At 45.0% G+C, this 9,974-nt stretch overlaps 1 protein-coding gene across 2 annotated transcripts in view; it reads right to left on the reverse strand.

Annotated features, from left to right (window-relative positions):
• TSPAN14 (tetraspanin 14) overlaps positions 1-8,796 on the reverse strand; it is a 40,552-nt gene extending 31,756 nt beyond the window's left edge. The window contains exon 1 of one of the 2 annotated variants that reach the window (XM_074830493.1): positions 8,595-8,796. The gene's annotated coding sequence lies outside the window, so the exon portion shown is untranslated. Of the gene's footprint in view, positions 1-1,023; positions 1,044-8,594 lie in introns of those variants that run through there. The other variant, XM_074830495.1, reaches the window with a different exon arrangement.
• Positions 8,797-9,974: the final 1,178 nt, after the last annotated feature.

Below are 9,974 nucleotides of genomic sequence, written 5' to 3' on the forward strand. Positions count from 1 at the left end.
AAATCTGCTCAAAGGAGCTGACTGCAAATAAAGCAAATACTCCGTATTTCCACTTTAAGCAAGAGATAGCACAGGAAGCAGAAAGAAAAGGAAATGTTGTAAGTAAACTGAAAAGCCAGCAACTTTCCAAACATCATCAGAAGAATGGAAGACAGAAGAGAGAAGCATCTTTTTGTAAGCTGTCAGGCTCTTTATAAGAATCGCAGGCAACAGCAGGAGCACAGGGCGTAGGGCCTTCACTGACCTTATCTTCGAAAGCACTAACCCATGCTCATACAAGTTGGAACTCATTCAGATTACACCAGGATAAGTAAAACCATCACTAGACACTGTCCCTACAGTTCAATGTATGGCTCATTAACATCTTGGGAAAGTTAGGAAAAATCTTTCATGTGTATGAAAATTTTCTTTAACAAAGCTATTGACCAGTTTGGCCTGAATAGGAGCTTGCCTGTGTTGTAACTTATTTAGTATATGCAACAAGCCACAAGCTATGTTTACCTGAACTTTCTGCAAAGTAAAAGGAATTGTGAAATGCATAGAATTGTGTCAGTCATTCTGACCAGGAGTTTATTCACTCCAGGGAGCAAAGCCTGTTAGAACAAGTAGCCAGAATAATCTTAGCTGATCAAGACTTCTCAGCTGCTTTCTACTACCTCTCATGAGAGTAGATACATACCCACTCCTTATAACATCAACAATAGCAAGGCAAAACTCAAGGCCTCCAATTAAAGCAAGCATGTAATTTGACTTTTTTTTTTCCTTCCAACAGAAGGTTTTGGAACACTTACAAAGTAAGTATTTTATTTGAGGAGCCAGAACTTCCAGTTTGGGGAATAATTTTATTTCTATTTAGTGATCCAACAGTAACAGAACCTATTCCATATACATTGTCTGCTTCCTCCCATACCTCCACACAGGCCAAAATGCTTCAAGAACAAAATGGGTCCTCCATTTGCTATGCCACTTTGTATCACAAAAATAAGTCACAACTTAGAGGAGAAAAGGCAGGAAGCCACCAACCTTCATTGCTGACAAATCCACTCTTTCTTCAGAGAACATCTTAAACTTTTACACATATTGTGGCTTTCCTCCTTTTACAGGAACACACTTGTTCAAGTCTCCAATTACATTTCAGCCAAAAAGGATATCCCTTCATTTTCCTTTTTCCATAAGAGAGAAAACCAGGACAATGATTATAGTAATATAAACCAAAGAAATGACAAGCATATAATTTGTTTTGGGTTTTGTTTTGGGGGTTGTTTTTTTGGTTTTTTTGTTTTTTTCTTAAAAACACTCTTTGCTTTGGGTATAACATGCAATCTGTCCACATCCACATCATATTTCTTAGCCTTTACACTGAATGTTCCTATGTATGTATTTATATAATATATACATATATATTACATATAATAGATATCTATTTTTAACAATTTAAAGCAGATCAAGGTATCCAAGTTAAAAGAATTCCAGCATTGACATCTGATCTCCAATAATGAGCATGCTAAGAAATGAATGCATGTATCTGTACAGTACTAGCTACATTCACCACTTATTCTAGTTAAACAATGCTGCCCCCATGTCAGAGACACATAATGTGGAGCTGAATCCATAAAAACCTCATTTTTTTTTCTCCCCTTCCACCCCAAGTAACAGGACCCATGCTTTCAAACACCAGAGGAATGCTCACTCCAAATGAGGCACCCTCCCAGCACCAGGGGACACTACTTATTGGAGGAATGGGATGTTAATGCATGTTAGGTTTGGGGAGTATGCTTTCAAAGCTTTCCTTCTTTTGCTGCCCTCCACCTCATACAACAATTGCATTCACAACACACCCAGGAGAACCTTATTTTATGTGCTAAGCAGGACGATCAGCAGCTCACAAGCCACAAGAGAAAATAGCTCTTTGTGGCCACACAGGCAGTGCCAATAACCATGTAATTATTTTCCCTACCACCTGACTTTCTGGGAAAGAAACACAATTGTGTGACTTTCAAAAACCAGCTAGCAGGTAGACCTCTAACACAACAGCAGAAAACGTTAGGGATGTGACAAAATGGCATTCACCAAACAATCCCAACCACTGCCAGCTCTTCGGCAGACTCTAGATGTCTCAGACCAAAGACATAGAAATAAGCTTATGCTTCAGGAGACATATCACATAGGTTTGCAGAGCACCCTGCACATGCTACCACAACATAAGGAAGAAGAATTAAAAACAGAGACCAAAGCTGCTCCAGGTCAAGTCCATGCTTGAACAGCTCCAGCCCTTCCCCCAAGAGCCAGTGCTCAGGCGGGTCGTGAGAAACCCTCGACTCAGTCTTGCTGGAAGACTCTGCATCCGCCCCAGGGGAAGGAGGAAAAACAGGCTTTCCACCTCTCAGGATTATGCCAAGAACAACATGGTGCCATTAAGAATCAGGGCAGCAAAAGCCATGAAGTGACACCATCACAGCTCCTTCCAGTGCAGACATCAGTCTCTGCCACAGCTAACAACAGCAAATGCACCAGCAGAATTAAAAGGTGCAAGGGTTAGACACAAACACTTCCTATTCTGTGCCTTTAATAAAAGGAAAAGTACAAATACCTCCAGAGGAAAAAAAAAAATGTGACAACACAGGAAACTGCCATCTTAACAGACTGACAGCATTACTGGTTACACACGCAGCACAGCTCAAAAAAAAAAAAAAAGAGCTGAACACCACCTTCCCTTTCCTCTTGTCTGAGCTGGACAAGGTTTTTCAGTTGAACTCCCTTCTGCTTTGCAGAAGTAGACCACTGCTGTGATCACTTCAGCAAAATACCTTCTGCAACCTCAGCGCGCTGTACGCTTTGCAAAGAAAGCCACCTTGTTGTCTTCTGAGAGTCATCTCACTAATTGCCTACCCATTAGTTTCAAGTCAGACAACTTTTTAGATGAACCTTCCTCCTTCACAGGTTTGCCATGCAGACAAACTGAACTAATACTCCAGGCAGGGTAAAAAGCTTCACTGTTTTGTACCTTTTATTATATATAGCTATACCACTGCATTTATATTCCACACAACATTAAGTACTTCCCTGAGCACCATTTAAAATCAAATCGTTGAGGGGAAAGAAATGTGCATCAAGAGAATCAGCTCCGTATCCGGGCAGTCAGAAGACTGCTGTTGCATAGAGACCAAAGTCCAACATCCCAGGTGTCTTCCTTCAGATGCAAGTTACTTGAGTCTATTACCTTTGTTTTCCAGGAGTTTCTAGATGTCAGCATACATGTTTCAGCACTGATTTTATACCCCAAAGCAAGAGTAGACAGCTCTTGCCAAGCAGAACAAATCACGCTCTTTTTGAAATATTAAAATTCACAGCATTCAGCTGCCTCTTAATACTGTGCTTCATTCTGCTTCCTGTAGCTGCAACTGCAGCAACTGGAAGCTGCCTTGCTACCTCCAAGACCATCTATTATTTAGAGAAAACACCTTTCCAGAGAGACTTAAGCATCAATTATTTAGTCTTTGAGAAGGAAACAAAAACCTTTAAAACAGGAAAAAAGATTTCTGGAATGGGCTGTTGGGCCACATGAACAGATTTGGCTTTGTACACTAACAACCTGTCTGAAACAGAATGAAAAAGCCAAAATAAAACAACCCATAAAAATGCCAAAAGCTCATATGCACACACAAGCTCAGCAAGTGCCTGAGCCTACGAGCGCCAAAGGAAGAGCCCCAACTACACCAGGAGGCTTCAGCGCAGGTCTTCACATGGAAGAACTTTATCGATTTGTTATAAATGCCTGCTCTCTAGACTAGGAGTGTAAAACAGAGAGAAGCTCCTTTGTAATACCAGGACAACATTCAGCAACATTTACTGCAAAGACCACGAGGAAGCAAAGCCCCATGTTTATTATACCCTTGCTTTTCTCATTCAGTTTCAGATTAAGGATGAAGACAGCCCTAAGGTTTTCAGCTTTTGCACAACATCTAAAGACAAGGACACAGAAACAGCTCTCAGAAAAAACACATGTAAGCATGCACTCTGGATTAGAACGGAAATTCATTCACTTACACATATCATGTATGAGCTTTACTACAAGGAAAGGGATAAAACACTGTTGCTTTGCTCCCAAAAAGGAAGAGGACAGGAAACACTGAAGCAAAACAAGTACTGGTCCCCCCTTCCAAACAGGGGCTGAGGCACACTTTGAACCAGAAAGGAAAATAAACTTACTTCTAAATCCTGCTGAGAGCCCTGGGCTTGGGTACAGTTCCTCTTGTGGTCAGCATATTTTATTTTCATTTGCTAAAAGTTTTCTGCATAAGCAATAACAGAATTCAAGTGTGAATAATCAAGCAGAATGATACTTCTCTTTCAAAGGGCTTCAGTTCCAAGATTTATGTCATATTGGTAAAGAAGGTCAGCAGAAGCCTGGCTATTCAAGTCAGTGGTTTCAACTGCAAACACTGCAATCCCTTATCATTTCAATATTTGAGGAGCACCATTTTCCGCAGGCTAAATCCTTTACTGTAATCCTCACTTGTGACATGCCTAAAATAGAAGAATTTACCCAACAATGATTTTTCAGCTCACTGACCATACTGAAAACAGGTTTTGTTCAGTCAGCCAGAATAAAAAGAAGCTGTTTTACAATGCAAAAAATTCAAATACAAGATGTTCAACTATATTTAAGTAGTTAAATTGTGTCTGTTTTCAAAATAAAGTCATCTGAACCTAGACACTTCAGGGTTCCCCCCCCCCCCCCCCCCCTTTTTTTGATTGCTAGATTAAAATCAGATCTCAGCCTTCTTGGGGGGGACCCAAACTATTAAAGTTTAAAACCCACACATATCTAACCTTGATGAGCTTTACTCTGATCACCTCCAACATTGCTCTTAAACTTTCCTTTATCAGATGCTTTTGGCTGAGTATGAGCCAAAGGATCAAGAAGAATCCTGTTCCTGCCCAAGCTGCGCTAGGGGATGGAATGATGCATCAGTACTCTCACACAAGCTACCAACTCTACAGTTCTAGAAGAGCCATAGATTTTAGGACTGTGCAATACTAGTGAAGATGACACATGACTGTCCTTCAGACATACAATCAGAAGCCACCTGGAAAAGGACCCATTTCTTAATTCCCCCTTATCAATAGCCTGAAATATTTACTCTAAAGTAAAAATTCTTGTTTTGAGGGTTTGATTTACTTTATCTGAGGTACTTCAGCTTAAACCAACACAAGAACCCCAGAATGTTCATGGATTTTGTGAATTGCAGCCCGTTAGCCTTGGAAACGCAACACAGATGCCAAAGTACAAAGGTCCATTCTACCAGTAACAGGAAGTTTTGACCCAGGAAGCCACAGTGCAAAGCAGTATGGCACAAAAAGCTCACAAGTAAAAACACTCTTGATTCACACGTGAGGCATAAATGTCTCCCTTGTCTGGTGTCTGAAATCCACATATTTTACCATACCCCACACCCTACTGGAATTTTTTTTTTTTTTTGTAAAAGCAGAAAATGACAAAGGGAGGATCTGTAGTACAATTTTGACAATAGGTCTGTGAACTCAGCTTCCCCACACAGACACCTCAATGAGATTTCTAATCTAACACAGTGATATTAGAACAAGAGTTTAATTTATTCATGCTTAGCAGTGCTCAAACTGTGCCACACCTAATACACAATGGGGAACTTGATAGAAGACTGAGAATTGTAGGAGTTTGTCAGCAGAAAAATCCACCTCCCTTCCCCCCACCCTTTTTTTTTCCAAACATCAATTTACAGGTAATGGCCACACACCAAAGCTTCATAAACTAAATATAACTACATTCTTAAGAAAATCAGAGGTCAGCCTCAAGACAAAACAATCTATAAGGGATCAAAAAGCATATTCCTCAGTTATTCATTATAAATTAAGCTACAATTTAAACTTCATCCAGATTATCTACACATTTGCATCTGGACAGGACCAAATTCATAACACACCATGTCAACAATTTTCTTGCTACATCTAAGAGCAAAAAGTTACATCTTCAATACCAAAGAAAGCACCCCAATTCGATAGCATTTTAGGGCTCAGACCAAGGGCTTTTTATGATTCTTTCATCAAGTATTAAGGCTTAAAGCTAGCAAAAGGTAGTCTAGAACATACCCCATTTCGGTCCTGTCAGGTATGTTACCTATATGAAGGCTCTTGCACAGACACTGCTCCTAACAAAAGATAGTTTTATTTTCTGTCACACCTCCCCCCCCTCCACCCCCACAAGGGGGCAGGGAGGAGAGGAAAAAGGCTTTACACAGGAAAAGAGCACAAGATTAATCATTCTACGGCGCTCTAAATGTCAGGCAAAACGTATGCCCAGAAACAAGAATAAGACTCAGTTAAGAAGTGAGGTTTCTTCTGATATGGTCTTCTTATCTGGGGACTGGAGATAACACTTTGACACAATGAAAGCTAAGTGGATCAACTTACACTAAACAAATACCACACAGAGCACACACTGGACAGAGAAGAGCAACTTTCAGTGATTTTGATTTAGTTCTCAATCTCACCTTTAGCAAGTCCATCTATGAGTGAGATCAACAAAAATAAAGCAAAACACCAACTGCATAATTAACTTGCACACTGTTTTTCAACACTATTATAAACGCATTTCCAAACTTTTGAGAAACTATTTCTAAAAACTTCTGTTTCAGTGGCACTGTAATTTTGAACATGAAAATCTAAGGACAGGCAACATCACTGTTCTTCCCACTCCACCAAGAACAGAGCTAAAAGGACATACATCACACCCTATAAGTACCTTCTTCCAGTATCATTAGCCAGAAGATAAAGAACACCACTCCACCAACACAGATGTCCTGGATTTGTTTAAAAAAAAAACACACCAAAACACAAAACCTGCAAAGTAGTTTCCCCCACAGCTCATTCCTATTCCACACCAATGACTAGACTTAAATTCCCACCTGACCTCTTCTCTCCCCACACAATTCCTCTGTCAAGCAGATAGTGGTAGCATCTCGGCCATCTACATCCAAGTATTTAAAGTTTCACACATTGATTATAAGTATGAAGTGGCTCAGGAAGTCTTAAGAGCATATGAGTACTGATGACCAACTCACTGATGGAGATAGCCAGAAAGGAGACCATGACCCCACTGAGCATTTATGAACAAGATACCCTGTACTTTCATTCTCTAGTAGCTGGTTTCCTTCCATTTTATCCAGAGCTCTAGGTCACAACCTTTATGTCCCTATTAAAAAAAAAAAAAAAAGGCAGAGCTGGAAAAATCCTATCCTGCCAATTATCTCAAAATACCTTTCCCTCCACCACCACCTTTGAAGACCTACTGCGGAAGGAAAAACCAACACAACAAGTAACTTATCTTATTTTTACAGCATTTTTTTTTATTGAGGAAGGCTCAAAATGAAACCACTAAGTCTACATTGAGTACGTGAGGTAAAGTTGGATGTGTGCCTAACGATGTTATGCAGATTCACTCTGAAAGTGTAAAATCGTGGTTTGTTCTACACCAAAAAAGAAAAAGCCATTATTTAAGTTAGGCAGGTATAACAGCATGGGTCCTCCCTAACACCAAGCCTTCTCCAGCTCAGCTTAAACTCTCTCCCTAGAAATGCACAAGAGCCATTCCCTTCCTTAAAAAAACACGTAGGTTTACGAAAAGAAAAAAACAAACACTTCCCCCACATTAACCGTGCATAATGCATTTTACTTGAACTCTCCTCATAGGGTCTGTACACGGCAGCTTCTCGGCAGCGCTCTGTAGCGGTCACAGACCAGAAATAAAACATACACCTGAAACTACAAAGACAAACAGGTAGAAGGTAAATAACCAAACAGGATCTAGTGATGTCTTAGTGATCCAAACACCCATCCTGGTACCCCACAGGAGCCGAAACAGGCTTTCTTTAAGCAGCGAAGCTGAAAAGAGTGTTCAGAGAGGTCCCTCGCTAACACAACTTACAAGTAATTAAAGTTAAATTTTTTTTAAAAAAAAGTTACAGGCCTCAATCCTCACACACACGGAGCAGTTGCTTCTGCTAACAGCAACGCCTGGGTTGCGGGCAGGGGCTGGCAGCAGCCGAAGCAACGGCGGAGTAAGGAGCAGGCAAACACCGCCCCACGCCTGCAGCACCCCGAAAGGCCTTTTTTTTTTTTAAAAAAAAAGATATTTTTCTCCCTCGTAGCACCTCACTTAACGAAACAACTTCGCATGAACTCCCAGAGGAAGCCTCGCCCGGCCTCTCCGGCTTCCTTTAATGGACTAGGACAATGGCAGAGGGTCGCCATAGCCCCGCGTTTCGGGGAACTTGGAACGCCTGAGGGCTGCTGCCCGCCCCGAGGGAGGGCAGCCGGGCAGCGCTGGCTCCCCGCCCGGTTCAATGGCTGCCAGGTCCCAGGGGATGGTGCAGGGTAGAGCCGTGCTCCAAGACGGGGAGCGGTGTCAAAATGCCGGTGCTTAAACACGGGGCTGGGGGGGGGGGGGGGGGGGGGGGGGAGGAGGCGCATTCCGCACGGTGGGGACGCGGCGCGGCCCCCGGGGCAGGCGGCTGAGGGGGATGCCTGGGCTGGCGCCGGGGCGGGCAGGGACTCACCGGGGCAGCAGCCTGCTCGCTAAGTTTCCCCAAGTTGGGCGGAGGGCGAGGCGGCGGTGGCGTAATCGGGGTCCCTCCGCTGCCTCGGCTAGTCCATGGACGCGGCGCGGCGGCACTCCCGGACCCTCCCCGCGTCAGCGCGGCCGGCCACCAGCCCTGCCTCTCCGCCGAGCCGCCCCACCGCTGCCGCGCTCCCGCCGGGGCCGAGCCAGCGCGGAAATGCACGCCCGCCCCTCCGGCCACGCCCGCCCCGCACGCAGCCGTGCTTCACACAAAGGGGACGCGCCGGAGGCCCAGCTCGCCCTCCAGACCCGCAGGCTGCCGTGGGCCTCTGGGTGGCTTCGATGGCTCTGACACCCCACGGGCATCCCCGAGCTGGTGGGGGAGCTCCAGCGCCCCGCGAGGGCCCCGAGGCCGGGTGGAGGCTGCGAGCGCCAGCGGCCCCCGCCCCGCCCCAGCGGCGGGAGCGGCCGCCCCTCACCTTCCCGCCGCCCCTCCCCCGCGGGCGGCCCCCCGCAGCCCCCTTCGGCCGCAGGACGCCCGTGGCCGCGCAGCACGGCCCGCAGCTTTTTGATTTTAGACGACTTCTGGTCGAGATGGCCGCGTCCCCCGCCCTGCGGAAAAGGCTCAGCCCGCCGGCCCCGCGCCCCGCCCCGGGCCGGGCTGAGGGGGCTGGGATGTGGCCCGCGAGGCCGGCCCGTCCCCTCAACGGCGTTTCAGGCGCTTTCGGAGGGAGAACCAGCATGCCAGGGACAGCACTTCCAGTGTAATATTGGAGGCACAATCGAGCTTTACCTGGAGAGCCAGAAGGTGAAGGGAAAAAAAAACTACCCCAACGGGTATTTTGAGTCTTCAGGCATCATAGGGCTTTTAAATCTCTCGAGGTTCTGGGAAGACAGGAGGAAGGGGGAGGAGGTGCCAAGTTGTGGATTTTAAACCCATGTGGTGAGCAAGTGATAGCTCACACCTGGGGTAGTCACCGCCTGGCAGGTGGGGAAATGCCCTTCCCTGTCTAGCTTCGCTCCTAACTTGTATGCACTGCTCCTGATCCCTTCTTTTCCACACCTTATGATCTCTTGTCACAGGTAAAACTCTTCTGTCCCCTTCATATAAAGAGCAAAACTGTTTTCTTCAGTGCCTCACTATGAAAATGCATTTGTGTGCAGGAAGGCAAGGCTAAGGAAGGTAGTTCAACACCAGAGGCATAATTACAGGCCTTCTCGTATTCTCTACACTTCCTTCACCTGCCCCAGGGCTTGGACTTTGGGGACTTCCTTATTCCCCCTAGATCAGGCACAAGCACTGCTCACAAAGACAGCCGCCATCCCACCGAGCGCTCGGCTAAAGTGTGGAAGGAACCATTGAGCAATGGGGTGAGCT

Source organism: Strix aluco, chromosome 7 (genome assembly GCF_031877795.1).
Source record: "Strix aluco isolate bStrAlu1 chromosome 7, bStrAlu1.hap1, whole genome shotgun sequence".
Taxonomy (NCBI): Eukaryota; Metazoa; Chordata; class Aves; order Strigiformes; family Strigidae; genus Strix; species Strix aluco.